Below are 18,890 nucleotides of genomic sequence, written 5' to 3' on the forward strand. Positions count from 1 at the left end.
TACATTCAACAGGTCAGTTATTTAAAGGCAGTTACAGACAATGGTGGGAGGGTCCAGGGGAGATGACTGGGGGAAAACCTAGGAGATAGAAAAACAAGGAGCCAATTCCAAACCTTAGACGTTATTCCCTTATTTGAATATTCCTGAAAGACCGTTAAGGATTTCCCAACTCAGCAGCTTGTGGAAGTTCATTCTTTGTTAAAAGTTTTTTATTTTTAAGAAACAAAACTTGACGACACACCATGAGCTACCACTACAGAACTATATTTAAGAAAACACTTTCACTTGAACTTCATCAGGTCCATCTAACAGAGTGGTCTACACTCTGATAATTGAAAATGCCTGCTTTTATGAGGCTATGACCAGACTTTATTAGCTTGTTTTGTAACACATGTAATATGACAGGCTGTGTCTGCCTTTGTGGAGCTCATATTCTTTGGAACTAGTTATGAAAGCTTTATTATAGAACATTTTATTGTCTGACTTGTCCTTATCAATGTTTGTATCACATGTAATATGAGACATTATAAATCCTGAGAGACTGAGAAACATTACTGTCTCGCTGAAACAACTGATTCATTCAGGAAAAAGTTTCAGAAAAAGGGAATCCTTCAAAGGGACTGGCTGAAGACACACTCAGAACCTGAACTGGAGCTCTGTGGAGACTAAACAAAATCTGTCCCCTTAATCATTTTGAGGTTCAGTCTCTTGAGAATCTTTTCAGAAAATGCAGAATCCCTTTACCACTAACCAGAAACAGCCATATAAGGAAAGATCAAGAACTTGAACTAAACCCCAAGATAAGCCCAATAAATAACTCCTTTTCATAGTATCTGAGACAGGAGAAAACAGAACACTTGAGTTTTTGTTTCTTTCTGACATATATTTCTTAAGAAAGCGAACCACTTTTGCCAGGAAAATCTCCCTTGGGATGGAGATAACTTTCTGGCTAGATGGACATAGCTTTCTGGCTAAACAGTGTGACATACTCTGCCCCTTGCCCCAGGACTAACAAGAGTGACCCTTCCTTGCCCAACACGGGCACTCCACCAGATGCAAAAGACATGAAAAACCCACAGTCCACAGTGGCTGTAGGGAAACAATAAATGGTGCAAGGAACGAGTCTTTGCCACAACAGTCACCCATCTGTGGCTGAGGCACTTTAGCATTCTGCTGTGGTGGCAAAGGCTGTACAGTAATTTTCTTCTTCCTGTGGCTGGAAGAAGGGAAGAACCAAGAAACCAGTAGGCTGTTCCAGGGTTAAGCCAAAAATGTTGCCCTCTTCCTAGTAAAACCTAGCAGAGTCATCGGTAAAACAGGAACATACTAAAAAAAAGTAAATTTTTCCTGTAAAAAGCACCTTAACCACTTACCCAAGTAAATCAAACAAAATTTGTTATAAGAAAAAGTAGTTCAACATACGTTTTAATAACATTTTACCACAAAAGTAAACAGCCCTGTCTAAAAGTAATTAAAAGTCACGTGACAGTCAATAAAAACACATTTTCACAGCTTTGAAATTATTTTACATAAAAAGTACAGATTCTGTCATAAAAAAGTAAAGTGGAAGGATTTTTTTCCCCCCGAAGGGAACTCCCTTGCCCAATAATACAGCAGATCCTTGAAAGCCTGCACAGCTTTGACAGCAGGAAGGCTCTAAAGGGCTTTGCAGACAGATCTGTCTTTTAGTCAGCCTAGCCTGAGATGACTAAAGGTTTGGATGCGTGGAAGGTTATCCTGAAGCCTTGTAAGCTGGTCAATTGTTGAACCTAGCCCAGGACATAACCCATATTGCTTAGGCTACTTCAACAGTGATCCATGTGAAGAAGATCTAGGTGTATTACCGAAACTTGTTAATGTTTCCCCGTTCAATAGACAAGAGCATGTTATGTGGAACCACACAAGAACCTACAACAAATTAAAAACTGCTGGAATTTTTACAAGTTCAGTATCTGACAACTCTAACATTCTTAAACTAGTTCAAATACATTACTATTGAAGCTGTCTAAACTATACGAGTCCTACCCCCTGTGACTGGCCAGCTTTATAAAGCTAAAAGGAACCTTCCATTAACTCTGTCAGAAGCTTGAGAAGATATTCATATTAAAGAGCTGTATGTTGAACATCCCTGCTTCACTGACACTTCCACCTCAAACTTTTGCCAAAAACAAAGAAGAGATTTTAATTCAGAATAGAAACCATTTCAGACCATCCCTTTTACTGAACATACTCATAATTACCTTAGAAAATTCCAGGGGCTAGTAGAGAAATATGACTTGATCAGCACACACTATACACTATACATCAAATGTAAAACTGCAAGTTGGATTACAGCCAGCATATCTAAGCATGTGGCAGACAAGGACATTGCCTGGAAATCATACAAAAATCAGACCCAGAAGCAGACCCTACAGTTTACTATCTTTGGAATAAAAAATAAAACAATCAGAATAAGGGCTAAAAACCTTGAAATTGTCAAATGTATATTCATAAATGTCTGCATATTTTATCTAAGTATATCTTAAAGGTAAGCAGAACAGTGGAACAATGACCTCTTTGGACTTAGATGCCATATCCTTGCTTACAAGATGCACAACACAGAATGACTTCCTTAGTATTGTAGACACACAATGCTCAAAGATGAGGTTACTCTCGACATGCATTCCCAAATTCCTGACTACTGGATTTACTCTTAGTAGTATATTATGAATGTGGTAGTTTCCGAATGTGGTAGTTTTCAGGGGTCGCCATCTTTCCAAAGGATAATATTATGCACTTTTTGGCATTGAGTTTTAGACGTAGTTCTGACAAAAGTTATTAGACTATGTCAGGCCTTTTTAGAGGGTATGTGCGTCTTTGGGAATCTATGAATGCACATAGTTTGCAATCATCTGCAAACATGGTCAGCCAAAGGTCTTTGACTTCATAGAAGTAGATGCTAAAAAGAAGTAGACCTAACACTGAGCCCTGAGGGACTCCTCTGGTAACCACTCTCTTTGCAGAAGTAGACTCCCCTATCCTAACTTCCCCTATCCTAACTTCTTGAGTCCTAATGTGAGCCAGAGGGCTATCCAGCTGGTAACATAGGGGTTTATATACCTAATTTCATGAGTTTGTCTATAATGCATGAGTGGGGTATTGTGTAGAATGTCTTGACCAGGTCAAGGTCGGTAATATCCACCATTCTATCCTTGTCCACTGCTTCGGTAACATTCTAGAAAAAGTCTACTAGGTTGAGTAGACATGACCTGCCCTTGACAAAACCAAACTGGGTTGGATCCAGTGTCTTAAGGAAATTAAACAGTGCTACACTGATATCAGCCTTGGATACACTAGACTTAGCGCAATGACTGGGAACAGAACCTGGGTCTCTCATATGACAGGTAAGAATTCTAACACTGAACAAGGTTTAATGACAAAAAACAGCCAAACTCTGGCCTGTCGTCTGGCTTGCTGAAACTTTTGGAAGTGGCCTGGAAACAGTAAATGTTCAGAAAGTATACTCTGCCCCCAATCCTAAATTACTGAAACCCTTGCTTTTTTTTGTTTTGTTTACACTGACTGTACAGAAATCTAATTCTGAAGGTTACTCACTAAAGGGTTTCTGTAGAAACGGGTCCAGTCTCTGCATTTCCTGTTTAATTCAGGGCATAAAAATTTCTGACACCAAGAATTCTGATCAAAAATAAAAGAATTTATCAACACTTTGTGTAGTTTCAGCAATGTTAGTAGTACTGGTCAGACAGTTATTTATTTTTTCTCCAAACTCCTGAAGGCCCAATACAAAGTAATCTGTGCAGAAACTCTGCTAAAGCAACAACAGGGACTAAAATGAAGATAGGGTGTAAGAAAAAGGTTAAGACAGACTTTGTACATGGCTTAACTCTTGAACAGTGTTTGGGTGAACTACCAGGGGGTTATAGTCCTGTCTTTTTTTTAGTTAACATACTAGGCAGTGTGCTTGAAAATTTGGCTTCTGTTATAAATTTGCCACTAGATGGCACCATTAGACTAATTTATTTAAAAGTGTTTTATCAGTCACATATCTTGCAGATACTGGGCTAATAATATCTTTTGGAAATAAACTTATGTTCAGTTTTCCTCATCAATTTCTTTATTTCCTTGTTAGCTTGCTTGTTTACAATTTCAATTCAACCACAAATGTGGATACCTCTTTTTACTTACGATATATAACCTATCTAGATGGTACACTTCATCTTACTTAATGATCAAGAATTTTTATATACAAAATACACATACACGCACACACACGCACTCACAAGGTGCTCTTCATTTTACTCAATGACCAAAAATTCTGATGGGCAAAAGTCAGCTGTTAAATCATGTACTAACATGTGCCACTTAAAATAACATTTAAGAGTGATACATTTGGATTGCATGGCTAGGCTTATAAATGCCCCAGTGATCATTAGCCCAGGATACATTTATGAACCTTTGTGTGTGTGTGTGTGTGTGTGTGTGTGTGTGTGTGTGTGTGTGTGTGTGTGTATACATACATATATTCGTGTCCCAGTGTACAGTGAAAATCCAAATGGTTGACCGGGATAACATCAACACATGCAGTTGGTTGACAGCTGTGAGAGATCGACAGTCCCTCGGGTAGGTGGATATGCTCTTTCCCCAAGGTTTGTGCAATCTCAGTGTTAGTATATATAATTAACAGGGGGTGGAGGGCTAGCCCCCCTGCAAAAAACACTTTTCTCTTGTTTGCATGTCCCGAGAATTAGACTCAAAACATGTATAGTAGAGTGTTGATTTAAGCATGTTAATGTAAAGCACGCTGATGTTTCCGTGGATAAACTAAGACTAATAAATGCATACAAGTTTAGGTATGTGTGTGTGTGTGTGTGTATCTATATATATATATATATATATATATATATATATACACACACACACACACACACACACACACACACACACACACACACAGAAGTTGGTGAGAAAGAAAGGAAAAAGTAAAGGCAGTATTTTCAAAACCATTTTTCTTAATTTTTTTTTTATAACGTAAAAGATTATGATCAGGTCGCACATCGTAACCTAATTATGAGTTTGAGACATGGATACCAAGAAAGTCACCTCTAGAGCGAAGCCTGAGAGGTGAATCTTGATATCTATTATCAAGAACACAATTAAAGGTAATACTCGGAGAATAAATCATAATTATTTGTACTACATGGAACTTTTTATGCTCCATGTACTGCTAGTTACAGACTGAAAAAAAAAAAACACTTTTACCAGCTTTCAAAGCTGTAAAGCACTTGGTCAGTGCTGTCAGAAAGACAGTGTGGCACAATTTATTATGTTTACACTCTCTTTGCCACTACTGTCACCCATCCAGACTTTCACCTCATACGTTTGGTCTGTTCCTCACAAAATCCATGTTTTTTCGGACATATTTCTGAGGAATGAAATCACAAATTATGATGCATTTCAGTTTCAGACTTTGCATCTTTCAGAAAATGCAGGTGAGCACACAACCTGTTATTCTAGCTACTTTCTAAATTTCTAACAGGAAGTCAGCGACAAGTTACTGGACTGGTCAGTAGGCAGAATCTGTTTTTTTATTCTGACACTGTCTTTGCTGGTAAGAACTGGCAAATTTGACTGCCTAGAGAGAGACCCAACCCTAACAGGTAAAGCGGGGATGTTTAACATTTGTTAAGGTAAGGTCTCGCATTAAAGTAACACTTAATTGATTTGTCTTTTTCCAGATATTGGAGCATAATCACTGTGCTCCATGCACTACATATTTATTTAGATTTGTAACAAATAATAAAAATAACATAATAAAAACATTTACTATAAGCACACAATCCTTGTAAGAACTGCTAGAAAGCAGAAAGTAAACACAACAGTAAATATCAAGTATGCAGTCTCTCTCTCCCATACACACATGAAGAAATATCTAGTAAGATCAACCATTTTTCTCTGCAGTCAGTTTTGTCATTAATCTCAACAACAGTTAAACTTTTCATAGGAATATTCCAAATATTAAATGAAATATCTTGAAAAACAGAGCCATACAGTTGTAATATATTTCAGGTTTGCTGATATTCTCTGTGTCAAACAGTTAAGCCGCTGAACTTGCAACCCTACCCAGGTCTCCCAGTATTACATTTAAAATGGCATTAATGAAACTTTATAAAGGGAATGTTATTTTGTAGTATGAAAATAACAAGTAAAAACCATTCAGGTTAAGGAACAAGTAGCCAATTTGAAATCAGTAAGATAAGCAGGTCATTTACCATGTATTATATTATTCTGAAAATGGAATAAGACAAGTAACTTAAAAGTTATTTTTGCTCTATTCTAGATATTGAAATGTTCCAAAACTAAAGGTGTACATGACTTAAATTACTGTCTCATTCACAATAAACCAGTTTAGAAAGTGGAAAAATACCTAATATATCATTACTTCATAGTAGTAGTAAACATCTTAACATAAAACCATTCTTAACTTCATCCTAGCACTTAGTCTTCACCAATGAATGCTAGTCAATTCTACTATACAGCCTATAGCAAAAATATAAAGCCAGAAACCTGCTTCTCAAAAGAAAAAAAGGAAATGTTCTATCAGGTAACAGGGTTCCACTGCAATTTCCCAATTTAACTGTCCATTACAGTACAAGACTAGTCATCTTACTTATAAACAGATTTTTCTTTGGCCAAAAGTGTTAGGAGATGGCCAGCTATCATCTACATACCTCTAATTCCTGCTGCTATTCTGATGTACAGCCAACACACTGTCAAGACAAGGTCACACACACTTGGCCCAACTACAGTGCATACACAGTGCCTGGCAGGTCAAATTACTGTACTTGGCAGTCCACTCGTGCCAGCATCAACAGGTGACACTAGTGCCAAAGAACATGGCTACCATCCTCTCCCTAGGATGGGCACCTCAGCATCAAGCTGCTTACTCCAATTCCTCCTTGGCCAGTTTCTCTAGCTCATGAGACTGTCAGGTGAACCTAGGTCACTGGGATGTAGTCAGGGTCCCATGAAGTTGGCATATTCTCCTAACTGAGTCAGCCTTAAACATAGAAGTAGAAAAAGAACTGGAGTGAAGAACTGAGCTGCCTGTCCATATGCTGTAAACAGTACTGCCACTGTAACTCAACCCAGCCACTACCCTAATGTGTGGCTGACACTATAGCTCAACTTTTTCTAATTCTGACATTAGAAGTCAATCCCTTATATACTGCTGTAAATGATGCAGTGATTACAACGTCAGTCCAACAGGTCCTTAGCCACAGATCTGCCATCTACAAGAGCTAAGGAGAAACATGCAAGTCCACCTTTTAGACAAACTCAGGAGAAGGTTATGACTACTGGTCTCCAACTCTCTTACCTTTCAAAGCCTTTCCAGAACAGCCCCATGGTCATGTGAAGGAACCTTGTGCTGATACTTGTACTAGGCATGGCCCAGAGCCACTGTCTTGAGCACAACCACCATACCGAGCAAGCTCAAAGCTAGCATCAACTTCAAGCTTTTCCTCTTCTCCAGGCAGACAAGTTTAAATACTGGCAATCATGGCAAGGCTATATGTTGTGCTCAACTCTTGGGTAGCAGAGAGAGCCAGTGTTGGTTCTAGCCTGTGATCTGTCAACCACACAAACAAACTAAAGGTTTTAGTATTTTAAACATCCAACACAGGAGCATTTTTCATTATGAAAATTATTATCAAGAGCAAAACTGCATCTGCACCTCAAATGTGAGTGGCACAGAAGATGACTGCACTCTTAGTATGACACTTGAGATCACAATTAATGCTGGCAGGAGGTGTGTGTCCCTGATAGGAGGACTACAGAAAATTCAAACCTGTGCTAAGCTACACATACCAGAAGAAATCCTAGTAATTACCCACTACTAAAAAACTCCAAAATCAGACCTTTAAAATTTTATATAAAGCAAAACACCAGGATTTCCAAAGTCAAGTGAGTTCTTTTAACAGTTTTAAATCTGGTCTATAGAGTCCTTACTAATTTCAGTGTCCAAGGTACTTATTTAGACATCACCATAACTTAATTTATACATGAAATTACTAAAAAGATTGGCTAAAGTGATGCCAGTATTTCAGCATGCCACAGTCATAGGTTCAGTTAAGGAACATTATGTTCTGAGCTGCTGATGAAATTGCGTGTGCTGTTCATGATCCCCCACTCCAACTATAGATCACCACAATGCTAGCAGAACACCATACTTCAGCTTATCAAAATGTGTCTCCTTACCACGACCAAAAAAGTAGCATACATAGCAGCCTCTAACAGGTCAGTAATAAAGTCACCATGTCTCTCTGCACACCCCTTTTCTGAAAGAAATTACTACATGTCAGACCTCTATGTCTTTCAAAAGTCTCCAATGCCACCACATTTTCCAGTGATGACATTTGATAAAAAATATCAGGTGGTCCTGGTTTCTGTGTTAATTTCAAATGACATCTTTTACCACCAAACTCAAAGAGTTACTATCTGAAGGGTATTTTGTGCCTTTGCTTATTTCCATATGGGAAAGTCCTATGGACTTGTAATAGGGATGAAATTTTACTCTATGTCACCACAATATGACAACCATTTCTTCAGTAGCAGAAAGGTTTATACAAAGGTTATGAATATAGCATCACTTAATATTCCACACAAGAAGATCTGAGTTTCGTTTTTAGTATTTCCATCAGTTATGGTATTTTAATGTCACCCAGTGCAATGCGGTTTCTGAGTTTTTAACACTGCAGTTTACTCTTTTTCTTCAATTACCCTTTTGTTAAAACTGCCCATGTTTTGCAAAGTTTAGCAAATGCTGAGAGTAGTGTTTGGATTTTTATGCCAGTGGTTCCTTTTATCCACCCAAACAGATAAGTCTAAGATCAACGCCATAGTTAAAAAACTTCTGGAATGACAAGCTCGCCATAAATTTAAGGTTTTTCAGAGAAATTATCACTTTAAGTCGTAACCTCAGACTCGCAAATTAATTCTGATTTAACTTCATTCAGTACTAAGCTCTACACGTGAAGTCTTTTTCAAATCAAGCTTAGCATATTAGATAAAAGTCCCAAAAAACAAGTCCAACGCATCAACCCCTTTAAAAACAAAAATGGAAGCCTCCTGAATCAAAATATACATAAATCAAAGCATACAGAAATTTAAAACAGATAGCACTACAGAAATGGAAAACCAAACAAAAAGCAACACAGGGTCATCCCAGAAGTGGTGAATACAAACAATTCAACCGGCACCATGTTCTGATTCACACACGCACGCACACACATGCACACACACACTATAATATACAGATTAGCACGGCCATGAATAAAGCAGCAACGACAAATATTTTGTGGTACTGCAACAGCACAGTTCATTTGCAGCATAAGTAACAGCTATGCCCGTGGATACAAACACACTTCAACATGAACAGCTTTCAGTTGGGATGCTCTACTCAAAACAATTTCAGTAATAGTGGCTTCATTCTAACTACACACTTCTGAACACAGACACCCATTTGGGCATGTCCTGGCACCAATAAAAAAAGTAAATGTAATGTCAGGTGAAATTATTTTTCATAATAAAAAACGTTATCCATATCAGAACAATTTTCATACAACCAGACTCTTTGGTTACCAGTACAAATGAGTTCAGAAATAACACTTTAATTTAACTAATCTTAAACTACTATTTAACAAAGTAGTTAAGTGGCAAATATATTAACCATCTACCTTTTAGACTTAAAACATCTGATCCAACCTCAACCAAACAACGTGTCCACTAATTGTACATAAACATAAAAACATCCCCAGAAATAACTTTCACTGCACAGATCTCAAAATCAGTTAACCAATCATAAAAAATAGCTTGTCAAAAGATCTGCCACGCAAGTTCTAACATGCAAAAAATGTACAAACTGTTGGAAGACTGTAAATATATTAATGTAATAAACTGTGGCTTTAAAATGATACACCTTGCATGACCCTAAGCTTATTCAAGCAGTTATTTGCACTCACTCTCCTCAGAAAAATCTGGTAACAGTTTAGTTTCAGCTACAGGGCAACACATTTTTGTTCATACACAAAATGTAGTCAAGCACAGGACACCATCACACTGAGGTAAGCATTTGTTAAAATTATACTGACTTGCTTTCCCTGGTACCTAAAACACTGGCCTCTGTTTTCAAACGTCCTTTGTGCAACCATAAAGGGCTTGGCACCAAGAAGCCAATACAACTAGCTCAAGCCGTGATGTCCATCATACTGAGTGGTCGGGACAAAGTCGCTCAGCCACTGAAGATAAATCATACGTTAACGCAGAGTCAAGAGTTTTTTCAGAATATGAGGTCTTCAAATACTAAACTCTTTACAGTTAGTAAGAAAGCTTAATATGGACTTGGCTTGGTTATTAATGATGCATGTACCCTTAAACAGGTCTATGTTTATCAGGAAAAGAGTAAATCTAGAAGGAGAAAAATTAAGCCTGAGAATCACACACTCTAAGAGCTATGATCAGGAGTTTTAAATCCCACTTATAACAAATCCCATGTTACAAACTCCTTGTATCTGACTGCATAGTAAGAATGAGCAAACCATAGTAATTTGCCATGAGGAAATAAGACTGTGCCAAATGTATGGTGCAGTACAGAATAAGAACAGAGTATGCTGCTATACTCTTCATAGGTTGGTACTAGGCTATCGGCCCTAGGGCCTATGCAAGCCTAGCCATAACAATTCCCTGGATATTTCTACCCACAATATTTACTTCTCTGGACCCCTGTCTAGCAGGGTGATTGACATCATCCCCGGGGTGAATTTCCCATCTCCCATTCAAACATCAAGGTTCCTTTTGAAGAGGGCCAATGAGGCGCTCTGCTTGACATGTATGGGCAGTCTATTCCAGAGTATGGGGAGTCTCTGAGTCAGGAACCTATCCCGCCAGCATATTTTGCTCATTGTGCTGACAAGGTTTAGATCCCTGGAGCGTGTGGCTCTGAGGGATTGGGATTTCTTTAAGTGGAGCATGTCCAACAGCTCAGGGTTTGACATGGCCTTGTATGTTAAGCAGAGATCTCCTCTGAGTAGACGATATGCCACAGAGTACAGCTGGAGTTTTTTTAGACGGCCAGCATATGGCGTCTGCTTTAGGCCTGTGATTCTTTTAGTGAGGTACTTCTGAGGCCTTTCCAGTTGTTGCAGATGTCTTGTGAGGTACACACCAAACGGGGCATTATACTCTATAATGGGTCTAATGAGGGATGAGTACAGTGGGACAATTAACTCCTTTTTTCTGGATGAAAAGCCCTTAGTGATGAGGTGTGCCACATAGAAGGATTTCCTGACTGTTGTGGCGATGTGGTTATCAAAAGTGAGACCACTGTCCACCTGTGTCCCTAAGTCTCTCATCACACTTTCGATGTTTAGTGTCCTGCCACCTATGTGGTAATTCATGGGTACATGTTTTTTTCCAAAGGGGATAACTATACATTTCTTGGCATTAAGCTTGAGCCCATGGCTCTGGCACCTGTTTCTGTAAGGCCCGAGACTCTTTGGTGCAACCAGTAGACTACACGTAAGTGCCGTATTTAGTTCTTTAAAACCTAGCCTCAGATACACACAAACACACAAAGCCAGTACAACAGCTATTTTGTCAAATCAATCAGACAATTCAGTCAGTCGACATATCTAGCACCACTTAAAGGCACTGAGCAGGATTCTCCTCCATTTCTGCAAAACAGTCTGCTTTAAAGACTCCTGTCAGTAGTTTTAAATCCTGCATCATGATATGAGACGCTGCCATGCTAAACATACAAGTTATCCCGGGTTGGGACATAATCTTGAAATTCATATTTATTAAGCAGTGACTTCAAATAGAACACATCATTCACTGAGCCTACAACAAGCCTTGGAACTTCAAAAAAATCACTTGCTATTTAAAACTGGCAGGTTATCACAACAATATCAAAGATAATACGCACAGTTACAGCAAAGGGCATGGGTACAAAAGGAAAAATAAACTCCTGTGTCACAAACCAGAAACCATGCCAGGGTAACTAACTGAAAAGTGTACCCTCTGTTTCTGTTACACCCATACCATATATGTTATAAGTTGTAAACCGATGTTGGGTATATCATGGAGCAATCTGTTTCTGCAAGCCACTCAGGAACTCATTAAAGGTCAAATGATTCTGAAGTATCACTTGATATGTCCATAGCAACTGTGGATCTACAATTCAGGCTGCTATGATTCTAGATTTAAAAGCTTCTACTTTATACTGTAACACACAGTCCCAACTTAATTGATGAAGCTAAAAATAGTCTCCTTCTTAATTCAATTCTTGGCTGGAGCACCTTGTGTGTGGAATCTGCATGTCCTTCCTGCGGTTCAGTGATGCTAAAGACATGCAGGTAGGTGCGTGCATGAATGGGTGTGTCTTCTTTGAAGGTTGGGCATTGGGGTGGCAACTCGGCACCGTAAAAATCCACTGCCAATCATGAGCGGACCGGAATTCCGCTTTGGTGACCTCCTAACCGGGAAAAGCCAAAAGACTTCTCTCTCTCTCATTTAAAGGGTATCCTGATCCTATACAGTGGGCTCTTAAGGGAAAGCACCACTAATAAAACAAAGCTAGCAGAATAGGAACTGTAGGTTGAGGGTGGAGAACCAATCACCACCATGCTACACAGAAAGAGAGAGACAGATGCACACAGGACTGCATTCATATGAACCAGAGAGAATTCAGTAAGTATGGTAAGGGAAAGAAATTAGGATAGTCAGGAACTGTCTCTACATATGCTCTGGTGTATAAAAACGAGCTGTCTGCAGCAAAAATAAGGCTAATGAAGACAAAATCAAAATATGTTCATAACAGTCAAAAATGTGAGCTTGTGTCTGCCCTGTGGCATACAGGAATGAAGTCCCGAGTGCAAACCACATGTCTCACATTTGGTTAGCAGTCTAATTACTAAAACACCCACCCAGGAGGGACAGGAATCATGAGATAAGGGTAGATTAGGGACAGAAATCATGAGGCGGTGGCCTGCTTGCCTCCACTGAGAGCAGTATTATGGGAGTGTGTCCTGGGCCACCCTGTGCATGTAACCTCTGTCTTCATTGACAGTGGGACTATGAAGCTAATATGTGTAGACATAGGGAACAAGCCCTGCAACCCCAAACATTGGAACCTTGCAAACATGCATAGTATATGGCAGGCCTAAAGAAAAAGATCTTATAATGGCCACCCTGATGATAGCCATATTAAACTCATGCCCTTGTCCCAAAAAGGAGAATGACTAAGTATGTCTGCAACACATGCCCGATCGTCAACAGAAAGGGAGCGAAGAAAAAGAAAAAAAATTCAATGTATGGGTAGGGAGACAAGAATGTTGCTACCTATGGCTCTTTTAACAAAAACAGGGTGGGGTGTCAAAGAGCCACTCTCCTGATGAATTCCAGATTTCCAAGAAGATATCACATATGATGACAGAGCGTGAGAACAATACCAAAGGACCTTTCCCCGGCTGAATTTCTGGTTTCTAAAGAGAAATAATATGACCGTAGTGTACAATTAACTTCATAAATTTGAGCAAATGAATTTCATTTATTGAAATACTTGCTTACTAAAAAGTAAATATCTTTTGGCTTTTCCCGGTTAGGGGTCACCACAGCGGAACACCGGTCTGCTTATGAATGACAGTAGATTTCTACGGTGTCGAGGTGCCAGCCCGTCACACAACCTTCAACAAAGGCACACCCATTCACACACGCACCTACCTGCATGTCTTTAAATGTCACTCAACCACGGGGAGGACATGCAGACTCCACACAGAAGGTGCTCCAGCCAAGAATTGAACCGAAGAACCTCTTGCTGTGAGACGACAATGCTAACCGCTGCACTACCGCAGTTGTAAATAAACTGTTCTGTGGTCAATACACAATAAAATCCACTAAGCATTTATCCAAATGCAGACAGTTTTTACAAAGTCTGTACAATAATACCACAGTTATCTCTGTGCCATAAAGTGTAAGGGCAGTGACTGTTGATAAATAATACAGCACATTAGAGGTTCAAATCCAGCTACAAGATACTTTTAGGGTTAGTGGTTGGCTTAATAATATGGTTAAGGTGTTTACCTCACAGACAAGAGGTACAGGATTTGATTTTCACCAAGGGAAACTGGCTAGGCTTAAAATGGATTCAAAGGCAGCTAGCCTAGTACTTGGCTATGAATCTATAAACTTTCCATGTATATAATACCTGCTTAAATTAGAAAGATATTAATAATGAAAGCAACATGAACTGCAAATTCTTAAACTTCACTGCATCACAATAGATTTGTGTCAATCAAATGAATTGCAAATTCTTAAATTTCACTGCATCACAATGGATTTGTATCAAATTGAAAAAAGGGCAACTCACTGAATCCACTAGTATTGAAACTAACACTTTAAAATAATGCAGGTTAGTGAAGAAAAAAACACCATTATCAAAATATGACAAAAATACAAAAAAAAAAATTTTTGCAGGGACCAAGTGACCCTGTACCCCTATACCTCACCATATTAACTCCATGGTTGTGTAACTGTTCAGAAAATGTAAACACGTCTTAACACTGAAAATTGGTCCCACTTCCATCTGTAGTATTGTACTTGACGAAACAATAAAATTCAACTACAACCTCAGTTCAGACAAGCCAAAAAACATTAACATTCCAATTCCATAACATCCAATCCAAACTGATCCATAAACTGGCACAACAGACACACTGAATTCAATGTCTCCAGTACCACTAAAGACAGATAACTGCTAAAACTGTAACATGATGTTTTCGCTCCGATATAACAGGATTCAGTAAAAGTACTTACAATAAAACAGCATGAACCCTGTTAGAACAAATGGCCCATTAAATGCATTATGCTAATCAAAACAGGGTAATCAGGAAATAATAAAGAAACTAACACTAAACTACTTATCTACACTTAAGAGCAACACAAAGCCGTACAATTTATAAACCACAAACACTTCACTGTTCACTCTGGACTTTTTCGGACCTGTCACATGGAAGTATAATGCTACAGATATCGACAATAAGCAAAAACAAAGACAGTATGTTCACCAAAGATAGTGGCTCCAGATATAACAAATCCACGAGCTGTTAAAATCCAAAATCAAACTTCCTTTAATGAACTGATACCAAAATAAAAACAAGAAACAAAATAAAAAGTCCCTTAAAATCCACATGATATGCACTTTCGACAAGTGTCTTCCTCAGATCGTTAATTTTTGCTTGTTTTCCTATTTTTGAGACAGTTCACCACAGCATTGGGGGCATTTTGTTGTTTTTAGATATTGACAATAGGGGTCTATATTAAATCAGCGAACTCTTAAAAAAGTGAACGCTGATTTATCGACCCCATGTAAGCGAAACCTTACAATCCCGAACACTTGGAACAGCGATTTTTTTCCCAGGGAAAAAAATCACTGTTCCACAACAAAAATAAATAAATAAATCAAAATAAAAACTTTAAAACATTACATAAAGTGGGGGGGGGGGGGCTTTGCCCCCCCCCCTACTTAAATATACCAACTCCGAAAATTCAAGAATTTTAAGTCTAGTAACAAATTACAGACATATGACACTTAAATAGGGAGAGTGGCAGGAAAGGTAAAGAAAGGAAGTAATGCGAGAAGGCAATAAAAAACATGATGATTACACATTTGTCTCAAGGTTAATAATTATTGACTCTGATTTTTATACAACAGATTCTGAAAATGTTTGAATGCCCTATATATTAGAAAGTATTAATACAATTTAGGTATTTTTAAACCTCCCTGTGATTTACAGGTAGATTGTACATTAAGAGTGGATTCTAATAAATTAGGGAAAAATACACTAATTTCAAAATATCTGAAATATTTTTATGGATAGATTGACAAGATGAGTTGATAAAAAAATAATTGGAAAAACATTAATTTTAATTATGGCTACCTTAGATAATAATAAGAATTTTGGTTATTTCCATCTAGTTCCCAGGTTTAATAATGCTAGACTGACTACAGTTAAAATTATTTTTCAATAAGGCACATTGACACTACAATCAAAAAGACATTGTAAACTAAGCTCTCTTTACAAAGTAAATCACCAGTTAAGTGATCATAATAAAAACAGTTACTACCGCCCTTCTTCCTATACCGCCTACATGCCTCAATATTATTCACAAACCTCAACTTTTCCAAACACAAATTAGAAAGCACCTACAACAAAATTAGCAAATTTACCTGCAGCTTCCAAAGCTGCTCCCACCGCTGCACGATGCTCAGTACCCTTAACTAGCTTGAACTTCCTCATCACAGTACCCTCTCCCAGCTATTCAATGCACACAAACACTTCACCATCTGCTTAAGACACCCTCGCTGTCAAATCTCATCCAGTGGCATGCACCAAACAGAACCCGAACACACTTACTGCTTAAACTAACTTCTGTTAATAAATCAAATAATTATCACAGTGACTTGCTATTCTCTGTTGCCATTTCCAAAGCATGGAACAAACTTTTGAGACCACATCAGGCTTTTAAATAACATGCAACAATTCAAATTTGCCATAAATATCAACTAGCAACAAAAACTATGGAACTGTATCACACCTACACTTTGAAGTATGCAATCTTAACTCCATTTGCTAAGGATACTACACAAGTATATTAATTTAGTATTATTGATTTTACTTTACCTGATATGCTCTGTAAATGTTTGTTGACCTTTTGCTTTGAAAAACTTTGCAAATAATGTCTGTTGACTGTTTTTCTTCTGAATTGTCAAAAATCTATTTTTAGCCTCGTTTTGGACCCCCCCCCCCCTCCGGGCCTCCATTGTAAATGGGCAGTTCAGTTCCCAGATGGACTTTCCCACAAACTAAGTATTTTAATGTATTTAAATCACTCTATAAGGTAAACAGTATTACTTTATTAAGGTTTTGAGTGTCATTTGAAAAAGAAAAAAAAAAGGTTTGGATAACTGCAATCATTTCTGTAATGTCCTTGTCTGGAAAATGAAAAAAAGTTGTCATTGGGGCCTGAGCAAAATGTACTAAAAGGGTTAATAAAATGTTTCCTCATCATTTTCTTTTGATGAACTCCTCTTGTCAATCTGCACATAAAAATATTTCAAATCTATGCTTAATGGTATTCTGAAATGCCTACATTTTCCCTAACATTTTAGAATATTCTTTCTGTTATACAAATTAGAAAAGAGAAAAAAAAAATAAAAATTTATTCCTTCAAAGACCTCCGCCACATCTAACAGCAGAGAAAAGAAAGATGCACCTGAAATTTATAAACACAGTGTGCAGATGTGGGCAACCATTCTATGTATTAAGTTTAGTACACCACTACTGAAGACTGCAATTCATATATATGAGTTGTGATCTTGAATGATGGTGTAAAAAGAAGTTCAAACTATGAACTGTACACATGCGCACATAGTACACTACTGGGTACCATGCTTTCCAATGCCCATCTCATGTCCAATCAATGTAATGAATGTCAGCTCAGCAAAGCACACCAGGGAAGAGCTACTGTACTAAGGCGAACATGTATACCTTTCCAAATAGGTTTTCTGTATGTTGTGCTCAGTGACCATGACATGGGTGATTCTTAAAGATGTTAAGCTTTTGACTTTGATGAAGAAAGCCAGACTAAAGTGGGGAGACCAACAATAATATAACCTTTTTAAGTCTATCAGCTACAATTAATGCAAAGATTTTGACATTAACATTAATATAAGCAACTGGTCAACTGCTATTTGGATTATACAGACTGGTATAGGCCTAGTGGATAAGAATGGTCTTAGAATTACATATATTAAGAATTCTACTGCTATACTGATCCACATTACCAGCAGTTACAATGCTGTCAATAGCTAAATACAATGCATAAATTACTATGCACACTCCTGACATTTTCAGTACTTATGAGAAAATGTGGTCACTGCAGAATTTACTCTTACAGAACTTGATTTTATTTAATGCGTTATGTTCTGGTATCACTGAGGTCCCCAAAAACTTAAAAAATGTTATCAGTGCTGTTCATAATGGTGAGCTATGAAAAGCAGCTCTAACCCCAGGAACAGACTGGACTAACCCTGCCAATTTTAGGATGACCTGGCACCCAGAACTTTCCCTGGCTACAGTCGACTCAGACCCATAATGCACTGCCTTTCTAGAAACATCCCATTCTTGACCAAGCAAAAATAAATAAAAAGTCAAGATGGATAAGATCAGATGAAAAGGGATGGGAATTTTCTGCAGCCAAGCTACTTCTCACTAATCCAGTGAAAACTCTTAACTTTTGTATACAACTTCAAATGGCTGCAGATAGGGAACACACTGTCCTAACGGAAACACACCTGTGATAGCCATAGCCCCACAGGAAAACCAGGACCAGGATATCATGGCCACCTTGTAATATTTTCAAAGGTATTGATGAACAACCACATGGCAGCTGCATACAAAATATCTAAATAAGCATTACAAAGAAGAAAAGGGAGATAGAGACTACTCAGTTAATACTGTGCTTGGGTTTTCAATACTCATCACAGCAACAACAAAAAAGAAAGCCACCTGGAAGAGTATTGTCTTCCCTGTCTCTAGCAAATGACACTGATAATCATATAGTGTATGGTTCTTTGTTTTGCCCAGGCGTACAGCAAGTGTGGAGAAGTTGTACCTTTGGATAAGAATACTGAAAACATATAACTGAATGGACTGATTAAAGTTAGATTATGTTGCTACATGTGTCATAGAAAAGTTTGGTCCACGATAAAACCTTGTCTTTGTGAAATGCCATATGAAGCACAGAGATACTTCAGCCTGGATGATTTAAGAGTT

General features: G+C 38.0%; 1 protein-coding gene across 2 annotated transcripts in view; it reads right to left on the bottom strand.

Moving 5' to 3' along the window:
• SSH2 (slingshot protein phosphatase 2) overlaps window positions 1–18,890 on the bottom strand; it is a 1,225,984-nt gene that overhangs the window by 861,082 nt on the left and 346,012 nt on the right. The gene's annotated exons all lie outside the window — the stretch shown is intronic.

Source organism: Protopterus annectens, chromosome 13.part0 (genome assembly GCF_019279795.1).
Source record: "Protopterus annectens isolate FY-2018-M chromosome 13.part0, PAN1.0, whole genome shotgun sequence".
In the NCBI taxonomy this organism is placed as follows: Eukaryota; Metazoa; Chordata; order Ceratodontiformes; family Protopteridae; genus Protopterus; species Protopterus annectens.